Genomic DNA, 14551 nt, shown 5'->3' on the forward strand with positions numbered 1-14551 from the left:
AGGATGGGACATTTTTGGTTCCACAATTTAAACTCTTGAATGACAGCTAGTTAATATTGTGAAAGTGTTGAAATATATTTATGCAGTAGTGTGTTGGGCATAGCAAGAAGCACATGTACAAAAGACACGGATTGTAGTGAAAATGTTATGAAGGTCTCATTCTCCCTTGGACATCCAATCTGCTCCAGCTCATGACTCTGTTACCCAGTACTTAGGGTTATGAGTTCCCTTCCCTGAGAGTGAAGTCATCCCAGCACTACTGATGAAGGGGTTTACCCCAAATCGCGTTTCTTGGCTGGATTTATAATATTCTTAATAAAATGAGAAGTGGGATATTCATCTAATTGTTCTGGTACCTTTATTGGAACCTCTGGAGGGTTGCGCCTACACAGCAGAGTTTTCTTTTAGCATAAAGTGACAGCTGTGGCTGTGCCGCGGGTCAGACGTCTTCCACTGACTTCAATGGAAGCTGTCCTGCGAGATCCACAGAAAAATGGAGTATGCTGCGATTTCTTCCCACATGTGCGATCTGCACAAGTGGAAAAAAAAAATGGCATCTGCATGCTTTAAATTGCCTAACGGATGCTAATACATCACTATGGTCAGCTAGAGGTGTGGATCTCCCACGTGGGAGACTCGAGCAGATTTTATAATTAAAATCCGCCTATGAACATTAGGCCTAACAGAGTATCAGACACTGAGCATGCAACTTTGTCATAATTAACCTATGCAATGTTTTACTAATATAGAAGTATCACACATGCTATAGACTTTGAATTGTTTACTTACTGAATGTTACGTGTGCTGCTGAGACATGTTGTACTACTGTGCTTCCAGCAGCACTGCACTCTCAGGGTTAATTGATTGCTCAACCTAGGGGCCATACAGAGACTGATGAGGAGCTGGGTTTATATGTGAGCACAGACCCAGGAGATTGGCTAGCAGGAAGAACCACACCCAGCCAGCTCAATCAATTAACCCTGAGAGTGCTGTGCTGCTGGAAGCACAGTAGTACAACATGTCTCAGCAGCACACATAACACTGAATTGGTGGGAGTTGTTACACTATATTACCTCTTGCATTGCAACAATAAAACAGAAGAGCTTGGAAACATCACTTGAGTATTTCTCATTGTTCTCTTCACTGATGCATCATCCATATATAATTAGGCACACCTGATTGATAAGGCTACGATACTGCTTGAGTATCAGCTAAATTAATTGATTAACAATATTGCGTCTCCCAACCCTTCTCTATACACCCTTGTATTTTTCAGTCCATATACAGAATTTTGTGCAAGGGAAGACAAAAAAAAAAAAAAGGAATGCAAATGTAATCATGTAAGCTCACATAAAGTAACATCGGCTGTCAGAATACATTTATTTCCTTTTAGGAGGCAGACTAAATAAAATAAAACACATTTTGTTACAAAATCTGTTCTGCTGTATTTCTTTTATTTCCTGTTTTTCAACTTAATTAAGATTTGTGAGCGTTTCTTTGGCGCCATTACTAAGAGCAGGTGCTAACCTCAGCCTTATGAAGGACATAAATCCTAGTCATTTACTGTGCTCAATGCATTTGACGTATGTTTTCACTCTCTTAATTGATCTACAGTCGGGTTTGGGGATATAATGCCACTGTGAATTAGACAGTTCCCTTTCATTGTCTTACAAAATGGCTTTAATCTTAGTCAAAGGTATTCAAGCTTTAAAGAATTGTTCTCACTACGTCAAGCAAAAAACGTGATGGCTCAATTGCTTGGAAAAACATTACTATAAAAGGAATAAAAGGGATTGTGTTTTTGTCATTATTACAAGATAATATAATGTGATCTGATTTTGATTCTTATACATTTGATCTATTGTCAAATATTCATTCATCTCAGTAAAGGCAAGACATTTATATTGAGAAACTAGTTTTTGTGCAGTAAAGATGAATCGCGACTATCCTCAGCCGAACGTCAAAACACATGAAATGACTCTTCCCGTCACTGTGCCTCTGCAAACGGCGTGCGATGCAGAAGAGGCAAAATACAGCAATACTACATTATGAGGAATGTGCAAAGGCTCGTCTATAAACCGACTGGTGCGGTGTATGTTTTAGGGCAGGATCATGTATATTTTCACCTCAACTTCCTGCGTCTGAGGGCTCTTTCCCACGAGCGTATATTGGCCGCCGTTTTCATGGCCGGCAGATATACGCTACAATTTGATGCATTGGATTACAATGCATCATATCACATTACCGTATTCTTGAGGCGTAAAAAGGGCACTGGGGCGGGCCAATATAGCGCCGGGCCAAAAAGAAAGTCCTGGAACAATCTTTCTGGCCGGAATACGTTGGCCGCTGCATGGGCTCCTATGGGAGCCAATGACAGCGGCCGGAGAAGAGAGGTCGGAGGGAGTTTAGCAGTCACGCTTCTATCCTCCTCTCTTCTCCCCTCTGGCTGTTTGCAATGGGAGGGGTGGGGAGGGGTGGAGCTAAGCCCCCTCTAATTGTTGGCTGCAGACAAGGTGCAGGGAGGGGGCGGTTGCTTAACTCTGTTCCCGTCCCGCCAACTCCCATTGCAAACAACTGGAGGGAAGGAGAGAGGAGGTGAGCCGGCGGGTAGGAGGAAAGGGGAGGCAACGGCATTGCAGCCTCAGCATATATGTGGTCTGTGCTGTCTGAACGGGCCCACAAACGTTAGATTTGTGTGCGCATTCACATGTTTATACGGCGCTGGCGGGCGTACGTAAAAATGCCTATGTTCGTGGGAAAGAGCCCTAAGGGTGTATTCACACAGGCAAGTTTCATGTGCGAATTCCTTCCAATAGCAATATGGACAGATCTCGCACATATTAATAACACATTGATTTCAATGTGTTTACTCACATGAGCGATTTTTCTCTGAACCTCGTGTGGCGCAGAGTGTTAAGGCAGCAGAAATGCAGTCCTAAACTCTCGCTCACGACCTGAAGGTTTGCGGGTAGCCGGCTCAAGGTTGACTCAGGCTTCCATCCTTCCGAGGTCGGTAAAATGAGCACCCAGCTTGCTGTGGGGTAATAAATAAATTACCTGAAAGCGCTGCGGAATAGGTTGGTGCTATACAAATAACAAGTTTTTACTGCGAGATTAAAATGTTGCTGGATATCCTATTATCGGGTGATTCCTCATTAGGCTGGGTCCACACAGGGGCTGATTAAGCTGTGGAATTTCTAGTAGAAAGCCTACCTCCAAACCAGCAGCATCTGGTACAGATTTTGAAGTGGGTTTTATCGTGCATTCATGTGTGGAATTAGCCCCTTCAATGACAAGAGGTAAATTCCGCAGCAGAAATGGCGATAAAATCGATATCCTGTGGAACTGAGTTCTGCACCGCATGTTAATTTCCGCACGGAATTTGTGCGGATTATTGCCGTAGCTTGTGGATGGGATTTTCAAAATCTCATTTACGTTGCTGTTATTGTAAACGCCGAAAAATTTCTGTGCAGAGGGTCCACACGGAATTTCTGCGGCAAATCCATCGTCTTAACCCGTCTAAGGAACCGCCCATAATTTCCTATAATCTTTAAAAAAATAAATTGGATCACACTTGATTGGTATGCGAGTGCGGTTTTTACTATTGGAAGAACGGTCGATCTTTTCACACGTGTGAACATCACAATTACATAGAAGTCAGGCAATGTGTTTTTAAAGTAAAATGCATCGCTCTTGCTTATAGAATCACAATTTTACAGGCGCGATATTGGTCCATGTATCTCAGCCTTGTGAATGTAACGTCTTATATGTAGAGAGCAATGTATGATATACCCATCTATATATGTAGTTTGCTGTGACACTGGCGCAGTGCTGAAGCTTTGAGGCTAGATGATAATTTTTCTCCTTTCACAATATAGAAGAAATATGTAAAATTGTTTTACGTGCAGCGCTGGCGAAAGCATTTTTCAATAGAAACAGCTCTGGGGGCCTCTTACAAAACTTTACAACTTGGCCAGATATCACAGGGAAAAAAATACAATATTGTTTGTATGGTTGTTTTATTGGTAGAACAGTGATGAGGTTCTCTAATGCCCCAATATTGCCTGAGCTCCCGAATGTATCAACTGTGCCTCGAAGCGGTCGGTTAAGCAAGGCAGCCCTAAAAAGAAGCCTCTCCGGTGATTAGCAGTTCTCTACCCATCTGGCTACTGGAACCCCAACATCATCAGCTAGGTGGGCAGCCAATTAAATGTAATACATGGCTGTGCCTCAAGAGCGGAGTTACACGTTGCAGTAGTCCTCTGTGGCGCATACGGGAGGAACTGAGCAGGAGATCCTTTCCTGTATTCAAGGCACAGTTCATACATTCGAGAGCTCAGGCACTAGTGGGGCATTCGAGAACCTCCTCACTGTCGTACCAATAAAACAACCGTAAAAACAATATAATGTGATTTTTTTCCTCTGTGATATTTAGCCAAGTCTTGGCAGTCTTATCCATACGGAACAACGAAATGTACCTAAAAGAGGTCCTCGAAATTAGAAAAACTGACGGCATCCCTCTTTAGCTCATACCAGCACCACATTTATATCTCTTTGCTTCCTCTTTCCTCTGCAATAGGCGTCGTTACTTTTACTGGGTGTTCGGATTCTTAACCCCTTAGGGACCAGGGTGTTTCGGTCCTAAAGGACCAGACACTATTTAGGAACTTTACCCATGTGGTGGTTTCACTGCCCCAATTTTTTTTCTTCAGCTACCAAAATTATTTTTGCTGCATTTTATTTCCCAGGACATATAGGGCTATTTTATATTATATCCATTTTCACTGACTTTTCCCCCGTTTTTTAGTTTTATTGTGGGTAAAAAAACTAAAATAAAATGATTTTTTTAAAAATAAATTAGTTTATTTTTAAAATTAGGATACTTACAGTAAAATAAAATACAGCAATGGGTTCCTCATTTTGCTTCAAAAATTTTGATATATAATTTGTATAGTCTCAGATTACAGGGCACAGATGGGAACGGTTTTGGTTGGCATTAGTGGTCGGTCGTTTTCTTTTTAATAATCATTTTTTAATTGTATTTTGTAATTTTTTAAAACTTATTTCTGTAACTATTTTTTTACCATCTATGTCCCCCATGACATCATATAAGACTCGGGATCAATCTCATTGTCTTTTCATTTCACACTACTCCACTGTAGCTGCTGCATTCACAGGAACAGAACCCATAAAAGCCCCAGTTACAGGGGAAAACATCCCCCCCTGTAGTGACAATAGTCACTGGCAGAGCTGATCTGGGTCTGCTAAGACCCCGGAGCTCTGCTGTGCCAGGGGGCACCCGGCAGTCACATGATTGCCATGCCGAATAGCGGAAATAATACTTCCTCATTCTCTCGAAACTTCATAGTGCTCACTGAGAAAGAAGAAGGCAGGAGGGGCTAAAAACTGCTTCTCCCTTCTCCTTCAGGTCCTTGGCCTTGTCTGACAGACGAGAATTGCAGGAGCATTAATCCCGAGCTGTACTTATGCTATCAGCCAAGATTAAAGCCCAGGACCAAGTGCCACAACATTTACCATGTTTGGTCCTTAAGGGGTAATCTGGTCTCCTTTCAGAACAGAGCATGATCTCATGCGGTACGGTAGTGTAAATCTCCCAAAATCGCGCTGGGAAAAGCCACCGCAATGTTATTTTCACACTGTTAATTTTTGCTATGGATTGACGTGACTTCTGCATGCAATCTTCAGCAGATCCATGCTAACTATACCATTCACTTGAGTAAGAAACTTGCTCAAAAGTCAGTACGGCAGAGATTTGAAATCCTCAAATATGATATCCAGTTATGGTTTTCTTGTTATGGGGAATAATGTAATCCAATTGCCGTTGTATAGTCATTGTTGGAAATATGCCAATGCCATTAACCTTGCTTAATATGCAGAATAACAAAAGTGATTGCGCAACTATTTCGCAGTCGCTGTTACACTGAACACTATAAGGGTAGGTTTATGTAATATATATGGTATGGTTCCATGTGGCAGAAACACTGCGGATCATCCACCAGTAAGTTGTAATTATTTATCTGTTTTTTACAGGTCATTGGTTAGACTGGGACTATTTTTTACATGTTAATAACACTATGGCTGAGCGGCGCAGATGTCTGAACATCCCAGACAATTTCTGTATATCTGTGGACAGTTCACAACAAAGACACAGGAGGATTAAACATCCTTGGTAAAGTGAGCCTATCACAAATGTTTTGGTATAAAGCTTGATGACCAAGATAAGAAGTGGCACCGCACATCATTTGTGTGTCATGTAACACTCATCTCACACAGTGGCTGAAAGGCCAGAGTAGAACGTCAGTCACTATTCCGATGGTACAGAGAGAACAAAAAACCACCATACTAAATGACAAATACCAAAGGTTTCTCCAGTAAACAGAAAGATAAAATTCTGTATCCAGATATACCTTGTGCAATAAAACCTCATGACGCCAGATTACCTATTCCTGATCCACTGGGGGGGGGGTTTGCTATTGGTCTCTGGCTGAGCAGCATCCCTGTGACTACTATGGTGGTCACTACTACTATTCGGGTCAATATAGGGGTCACTATTACTACTGGGGCCACTCAGGGGGGGGGGGTCACTAACTACTGGGGCCAATGTTACTACAGGCGCCACTGTGGGGGACACTGTTACTACTGGGGCCAACATAGGTGACACTGTTACTGCTGGAGCCACTATGGGGGACACTATTACTACTGAAGCCACTACAGGGGTCGCTATTACTACTGGTGCTACTATAGGGGTCACTATTAGGGCTCATTCCCATGGCCTCAAGAGTATTTCAGTAATGCAAATGCTATATATGTTTGCACGACCTAAAATCGCTTACGCTGGTGTTTTTCGCCTGCTCTGGCGTGGTTATGTGGACAAATATACTGTATATTTGCACATGCAAAAAATAACGTAGATAGGCTCGTTGAAATGGTGTGCAAATAAGCAGGTTTCATGTGTATCTGTAGCCGCCTAATCACTTCAATGGCTTATTGCAGTGTGTAATATGCCCCAACAAGGTCATGCTGCATATTTTTCATGCGATTGTACATCATGCAAAAATACGCTCATGTGAACGAACCCATTGAAATCAATAGGTTCTATTCACTGTGTATTTCACCCGCAAGACATCGCAGTCATTGAAGACCGTTACAAAGGGAAGTACAATCCAAATATGATGGGCAACTTTTCTGGTTCTTACAGATGGAAAGTAATGTTTCTTATAGGAGGAAGTCAAAAAAGTGAAAGTTGAAAGTGAGACGTGCTGCTAGTATTCCATGTGATCAGGGTTTAATTTTAAAGAAACGCATCAATTACTTTCTGCTGGGGAAATTTGTAAAAATTAATTGTACGGTGTTATCGTTCAGTGTAAACGCAACCGCCGACCGAACGCTGAACAAAAAATCATTCATTTAACGAAGGCATACAAATCATCGTTGGCTCCTTCACTAATAGTTTGGTTTAAATACAGATTGTTTAGTCGTTCTCAGTCACTCTTAAGCGAATGTGACGACTGGATGATTTCCCGATTGAACAAGCTGACGATGTATCTGCTGTATAAACAGGCTGCTGAGGGAACGAGCAAACCCTGGCGCCACTCGTTCATTCAAACAATAAATCATTTGGTGTAAACGGACCCTAGGTCCCTGTATTCATGCAAACCCCCCCCCCCCCCCCCCCCCCATCTCAGTGATTGAAGGGCTGACTTTGTCACCTACATTTAGCCTTACACGATAAGCTTATGGGCTAAAAGTAGGTGACCGCTGAGTCCGAGGATGTAAGTGTTATACTTACCCCCCCATCGTTCCCCTGGTGTCAGCATTGTAAGCCGCCGTTCAGTGCATTGAGCGCCACTGCTAATTAGTCTGCCAATTATAAAATTAGAACAGTTGGACTACTTAGCAGGCCGCTCAATGCATTTAGGATTCCAGCGTTCACATAAGGGCAACAACAGGAAAGGCAAGTATAACACTTACATCCCTGGACTCAGTGGGTCACCTACTGGCAGCCCATAAGCTTAGCTTGTAGGGCTAAAAGTAGGTGGCAGAGTTTCTTTAAAGTATACACAGCAGCTTCCTTAAGACAACATACTTAGCTGGCTGATCCACTTTAAGTATTAGAAGTTGCTAACCCCAGATGTGTATTAGTTTACCTCTATAGCCGTTTGAAAAATCTACAAAGATCTACAGCAGTTTGAAGTAGAACAAACTCTATTAGTTCAAAACTGCAATCTCCTTTTCCTGTTAACCCCTCAAGGACCAAACACTGTAAATTCATGGCGCTTGGTCCTGGGCTTTTATCCCGCCCGATCACAGTAATACGGTGCGGGATTAAAGCCTCTGCTACAATCAAGCAGGAGCAGGTCGGGTCCTCAACTGTTAGTCACAACTGAGAACCCGGAGGAGAAGGGAGAAGTGGTTTTTAACTAATTCTACCCTCTTCTTTCCCTGGTACATAGCACTAAATAGTGAAAGTGAAAGTGTTTCTTCCACTACATGAGTCGGTGTTCACGTGACTGCCAGGTCCCCCTATTACAGCAGAGCTGCAAGGTCCTAGCAGACTCTGATCAGGTCTAGTAGTGACTAATGTCACTACAGGGGGATGTTTTCCCCTGTAACTGGGGCTCCTACAAGGGAAAAGTGTCAAATAAAAAAAACAAAAAAGCATGTGAATGTCATGGGGGGCATAGCTGGTAAAAAAAATAGTTACATAAATAAATAAGAAAAAAATATAGAATAAAATTAAAAAATATGCATAAAAAGTAAAATGACCCAAAGCGACGCTAACCAAAACATATATGCGCCCTGTAATCTAAAACCATACATATAACATATCAAAACGTCCAAAACAAAATGAAGAACCCGTTCCCATACTTTATTTTAGTGTAAATATACTAATAAAAAAAAACTAAAAATGTTAAAAAAATAATGTTTTAGCTTTTTACCCCCAATAAAACTAAAAAACAGAAAAGAAAAAGTCAGTGAAAGAGATATTTAAAAAAAAATTGCCCTATATGTATGTCACAGAAAAAAAAAGCTGCAAAAATAATTTTGGTAGCTGATGGAAATAAAATAGAGCAGTAAAACCAGCACATGGGTAAAACCCCTAAAAAGTGTCTGGTCCTTAATGTACAAAACATAGTAAGATAGTAGGTTAGGCTGAATGAAGACAATGTCCATCTAGTTAAGCCTGTTGCAGCTACCTTGTTGATCCAGGGGAAGCCAAGAAACCCCAAGAGGCAGAAGCCAACTAGCCCATTCGGGGGGAAAATTCCTTCCCGACTCTATAATGGCAATTAGAATAATTCCTGGATCAACCTTTGATAGTTCCTACCTGAATATAAGACCGAGAACAATAACCCACTGGTCATCTAATGTCTATATCCTGTAATATCGTAGCGCTCTAGATAGACGTCTAGTCCGCTCTTAAATCCTCAATGGATTTTGCCATCACCACATCCTCAGGCAGAGAGTTCCACAGTCTCACTGCTCTTATGGTAAAGAACCCCCTTTGTGTTCGTGATGAAACCTGCTTTCTTCTAGACATAGAAAATGCCCTCTCGTTACCGATGCAGTCCTGGGTATAAACAGATCATGGGAGAGATCCTTGTATTGTCCCCTCATGTATTTATACATAGTTATTTGATCACCCCTTAGTCGTCTTTTTTCCAGGGTAAATAATACCAATTTTGATAGCCTCTCTGGGTATTCCAGTCCCGTCATTCCATGTATTAGTTTAGTTGCCCTTCTCTGAACCCCCTCAAGCACTGCATCATCTTTCCTGAGCACCGGTGACCAGAACTGTGCGCAGTATTCCATGTGATGCCTGACAAGTGCCTTATATAGTGGAAGAATAATGTTCTCGTCCTTAAAACAGACTGGTCCTTAAGGAGTTAAAGGAACAGAGCTTCGGGTAATCAATAGGAGGGAGTGAAAGAAGACCTGTTGGCTGTCATGACTGGTCAGGTGTACTAAATACTTGTATTTCCCATGAAATAACAGTTCTGGGGCATCTTAGATCTCTATGTTGTGCCGCTCCGCTGTTATTCCATAGAAACTTACGAATAAAGTGACAACTGGGTGTTGCCATTCTCCTTGTCAAATGGGTGTGTCCCCATACAGTTTGATACTGCCAATACTTATTCGGCTAGGGACAAGTTGTTAATTTATTCATTAATTCCTTGGAGGAATTTCAGAAGAATGGTGCTATGTAGACATCAGAGGGTACTTTTACACAGGCCTAAGCTGTAAGAAAATTGCTTTAAATTGAAGATTGTATCCCTTCAGTTTGCTGTGATCTGCCAGTTTATGTATTCAGAACACCAGGAATGTTTTGATCTATTTCTGTATTTCTTTTTATTTCAGCTCCTAACGGTCCTGATGCATTCAGGGGCTGATAACAAAAACTCTCCCGCTAATAACCGGGACAAAGGAGCAATAATTGGTGAGTAGAACCCTAAGTCCTACTCATGGTTCGCTTGAAGGCCCTTTTACATATCGTTCAATAAATCGTTCAAACGAGCGAAAATGAATGATGTCATTCAGTGTAAACACAGACAATGATCGAATGATAAGTCGTTCGCTTTTTGTTCATTTTATGCAGGCATAAAAATCATTGTTGGCTCATTTGCTAATCGTTTGGTTTAAATACAGATTATTCAATCGTTCTCATTCGCTAGTATAATGCATGTGAATAACTTAGCGATTTCTCGTTTGAACAAAACTACAATGTATCTGCTGTATAAACAGGCTGCCTGAGCTCTGACATAGTTTGCTATTTCAAGCGACATATCGGCAAGTCTATACAGACCTTATTAGTGTGAGAGACTAGCGACCGACACGTTTCCATTTTTTCACTTCATTGTTTTCAGTAATGTAGTATACATTTCCATCACTAGGTGGCGGTGAAGTAGCAGCTAAATCCAAGAAAGTAAACTTAAACTAGTAAATGTCTTGTAAGGTAAGAAAGTAAAAAGAAATCATAACATACAGCGACAATAACGTCTGTAATTGCGATTATTATGTGATTCATAAAAGATTACCCACTTGTACTCTGTCTGATAAGGTCACTCGATAAGGCACAGGAAAGCTAGAAAAGACTCTGCACCCCTTTCATTAGCCGGACACTGAAGTGTCAACACTTTATCAGGAACAGTACGAGGCATCCACTTTGCATTGTACATTAGGAGGGCGGTGATTTATGACCTCTTCTATATCTGAAATACATTTGGACATTTCAACCTGTGCTAGAATGATACATAATTGCACTGACATTTCTACTTTTTGCTAGGCATAAACTAGAAGGTCTTTGTTGGGTAATGATTCTTGAATGACCGGATATAATATTCCATAAAGTATGCAGCTTCAAGAAAAAAAAAAGGATGGCCAAGACTAAATGACATCTCTCTTAAGATAAAATGAAAGATGGAGGGGAAAGTGTCTCTAGTTATTACCAGAGGAGACATCTTGCACAAACTAAAGAGAGATGAGAAGGTTCTTTCAACATCGATACATTAGATAACGTCTTGAAATGGAAATGTTAGACGGCGGAAGAGAAGGACGTTAGGAGAGATTTCGGTTTTTATTTTACTTGGAGACCTGCCATCTGTCATTATGAATAATATCAAAGGTCTCGTAGGTATTAATATTGACTGGAGATAAAAGGCTAGCTGACTTCAGGTGGGCCAGTAAGGTGCTCCCACTTCAAAACGGACGTTCTTTTATTTCTCGGATGTTTGACCAACAGATTTTCCGGTAAAGGTGATTTTATATCTATTATCTGTTTTAGGTCATAAAATTCATGTTTCTTCTCATTCATATCAACATAATTGAAATGAACCCCTAAACTTAGTTTTGCATTGAGATAAATACAAAGAACACATTTCTGTCAATGGCTGGGAAGATGGAATAATACCTATGCAGCGCCATCTATTGGAAGACAGCATTCCTGCAAGTCAATGTTGGAAACTTTTAAACAAGTCTTATAACAATGACTGGGAATGGTAAGCCAGCCCGAAATAGCTGTCTGTGTATGCTTTTTTCTGGCTTGGCTCACACTTCCCAGTCATTGTTACAAGGCTTGTATAAAAAGTCTAACATTAACTTGCAGAAATGCTGACCTTCAATAGGTGGCGCTGTAGAGGTATTGTTTCATCACCATTTGCATATTTCCCAGAGGAGCATGAATGGCCTTATAAGTCTTCACACTCACCTTGTGAGTACTCTCCCTAAGGAAAAACTATGTCCTTCCTGACCCACATCATAGCCCTTCTCACTAGCCAAGCCAGAAACCTACTGCACACCGATGAGAGGCAAAACCCCCAAAACAGCTGTCTGTGCATGATTTCTAACTTTGGTTTACAATTCCCAGTAATTGTTATAAGACTTGTTTAAAAGGTCAAACATTGACTTGCAGGAATGCTGCCTTCCACTAGGTGACACTGCAGAGGTCTTGTTCCATCACTATTTGCATATTTCTCAAAGGAGCATGCAATACCTTATAGGTCTCCTCACACACCTTCTAGGTGCTCTCCCTAAGGAGAAACACTACCCTTCCCGACCCACATCTACAGGCCTCTCACTAGCCAAGCCAGAAACCTACTGCACACTGATTTCACGCCTTCAATTTGATTTCAATTGAAAGGGTGAAGTCTGCAGCAGATCCGCCCCAAAATCTGCAGGAAATAAGTGACTTGTGAATGCTTCCTAATCGACTAAAATCTTTTTCAAGGTATCCCATCATTTATTACATGCACCTGTCATGCAGAGAGTCGAGAGACTTGGTTCCACCACTCAATTTAGAGAATCAGACAAAGACTCCGATGTGGAGCAGTAATGCTTAGTGAAATTTTTCTAATGGTAAAAATTGAATGTATCCACATTCCCTTGTATCGGTCCATCCTTGGGTCGTGAAGTTTCGGAGCAGCGCTATATTTGGTTGTCAGATTTGCTGATATGTGCGTTACAATCTACAAGGGAAGGAGGCAATAGGGGACGGTAAGACCCACTCATGGTTGTGTAGTGGCAGTAGGGCTTATTGCAGTTTGTAGGCTTTTCTGAGGAGCTGGACTTACGGGTTGTTTTTGAAGGTGTGGAGTCTGATGTGTTGGGGTAGTGAGTTCAAGAGTATGAAGGACGACGGGGAGAAGTCTTGGATATGGTTGTGTGAGGAGCAGACAGGTGGAAAGTAGAGAAGGTGGTCTTGTAACATACATACATACATAGTAACATAGTATGTAAGGCTGAATGAAGACAATGTCCATCTAGTCCAGCCTGTCTATCCTCCTTTGTTGATCCAGAGGAAGGCAAAAAACCCCAAGGCCAGAAGCCAATTAGCCCTTTTGGGGAAAAAATTCCTTCCCGACTCCCTAAAGGCAATCAGACTGTTCCCTGGATCAACCCCTAATAGTTCCTACCTGCCTGTATACCCGGATTGACAATTAACCTAAGATTTATAACCTATAATATCCTTCTTCTCCAGAAAGACATCAAGTCCCCTTTTAAACTCCTCCATGGATTTTGCCATCACCACTTCCTCAGGCAGAGAGTTCCACAGTCTAACTGCTCTTACAGTAAAGAATCCCCTTCTATGTTGATGATGAAACCTACTTTCCTCTAATCGTAGCGGATGACCTCTTGTTACCGTCGTGGTCCTGGGTGTAAACAGATCTTGGGAGAGATCCTTGTATTGTCCCCTCATGTACTTATACATGGTTATTTGGTCGCCTCTTAACCTTTTTTCTAGAGTAAATAGTCCAATTTGGATAGCCTCTCTGGGTATTCCAGTCCCGTCATTCCATGTATTAGTTTAGTTGCCCTTCTTTGAATCCCCTCAAGCACTGTGACATCTTTCCTGAGCACCGGTGACCAGAATTGTACGCAGTATTCCATGTAAGGCCTGACAAGTGCCTTATATAATGGAAGGATAATGTTCTCATCCTTCGCCCCTATACCTCTTTTAATGCACCCCAAGACTTTATTTGCCTTTGCAGCAGCTGACTGGCATTGGTTACTCCAGTTTAGTCTATTATCCACTAATACCCCCAGATCCTTTTCCATATTACTTTTCCCCAGTGGTACCCCATTAAGTGAATATTGGTGACATCCGTTTCTCCTGCCCATGTGCATGGTCTTACATTTTTCAACATTGAACTTCATTTGCCATTTTTCTGCCCAAGCCCCCAGCTTATCTAGGTCCATTTGTAGCCGCACATTGTCCTCAGTTGCATTAATTATATTGTATAATTTTGTGTCATCGGCAAATATTGATATTTTGCTGTGCAGCCCCTCTATCAGGTCATTGATAAATATGTTGAACAGAGTGGGGCCTAATACTGAAACCTGTGGCACCCCGCTAGCGACTGTGGTCCAATCAGAGTACGAACCATTTATTACCACCCTCTGCTTTCTATCATTGAGACAATTTTTTACCCACTTACACACGTTTTCGCCCAGTCCGAGCTGCCTCATTTTGTATATTAGCCTATTATGTGGCACGGTGTCAAAGGCTTTAGAGAAATCCAGATATACGAGATCA

The 14551-nt window shown here is 41.6% G+C and overlaps 1 protein-coding gene and 1 long non-coding RNA gene across 5 annotated transcripts in view; one reads left to right on the forward strand and one right to left on the reverse strand.

The window, feature by feature from the left end:
- The window catches only part of TPK1 (thiamin pyrophosphokinase 1), a 585523-nt gene that overhangs the window by 69384 nt on the left and 501588 nt on the right, over positions 1-14551 (reverse strand). The window lies entirely within an intron of this gene.
- LOC136587011 (uncharacterized) overlaps positions 1-14551 on the forward strand; it is a 162939-nt gene that overhangs the window by 33699 nt on the left and 114689 nt on the right. Inside the window, exon 3 of one of the 2 annotated variants that reach the window (XR_010787406.1) lies at positions 10381-10459. The exons of the other annotated variant lie outside the window; for it this stretch is intronic. This is a non-coding gene — a long non-coding RNA (uncharacterized lncRNA). The remainder of the gene's footprint in view (positions 1-10380; positions 10460-14551) is intronic. 2 annotated transcript variants of the gene reach the window in all.

The sequence above is a fragment of the Eleutherodactylus coqui genome, chromosome 12, assembly GCF_035609145.1.
Source record: "Eleutherodactylus coqui strain aEleCoq1 chromosome 12, aEleCoq1.hap1, whole genome shotgun sequence".
In the NCBI taxonomy this organism is placed as follows: domain Eukaryota; kingdom Metazoa; phylum Chordata; class Amphibia; order Anura; family Eleutherodactylidae; genus Eleutherodactylus; species Eleutherodactylus coqui.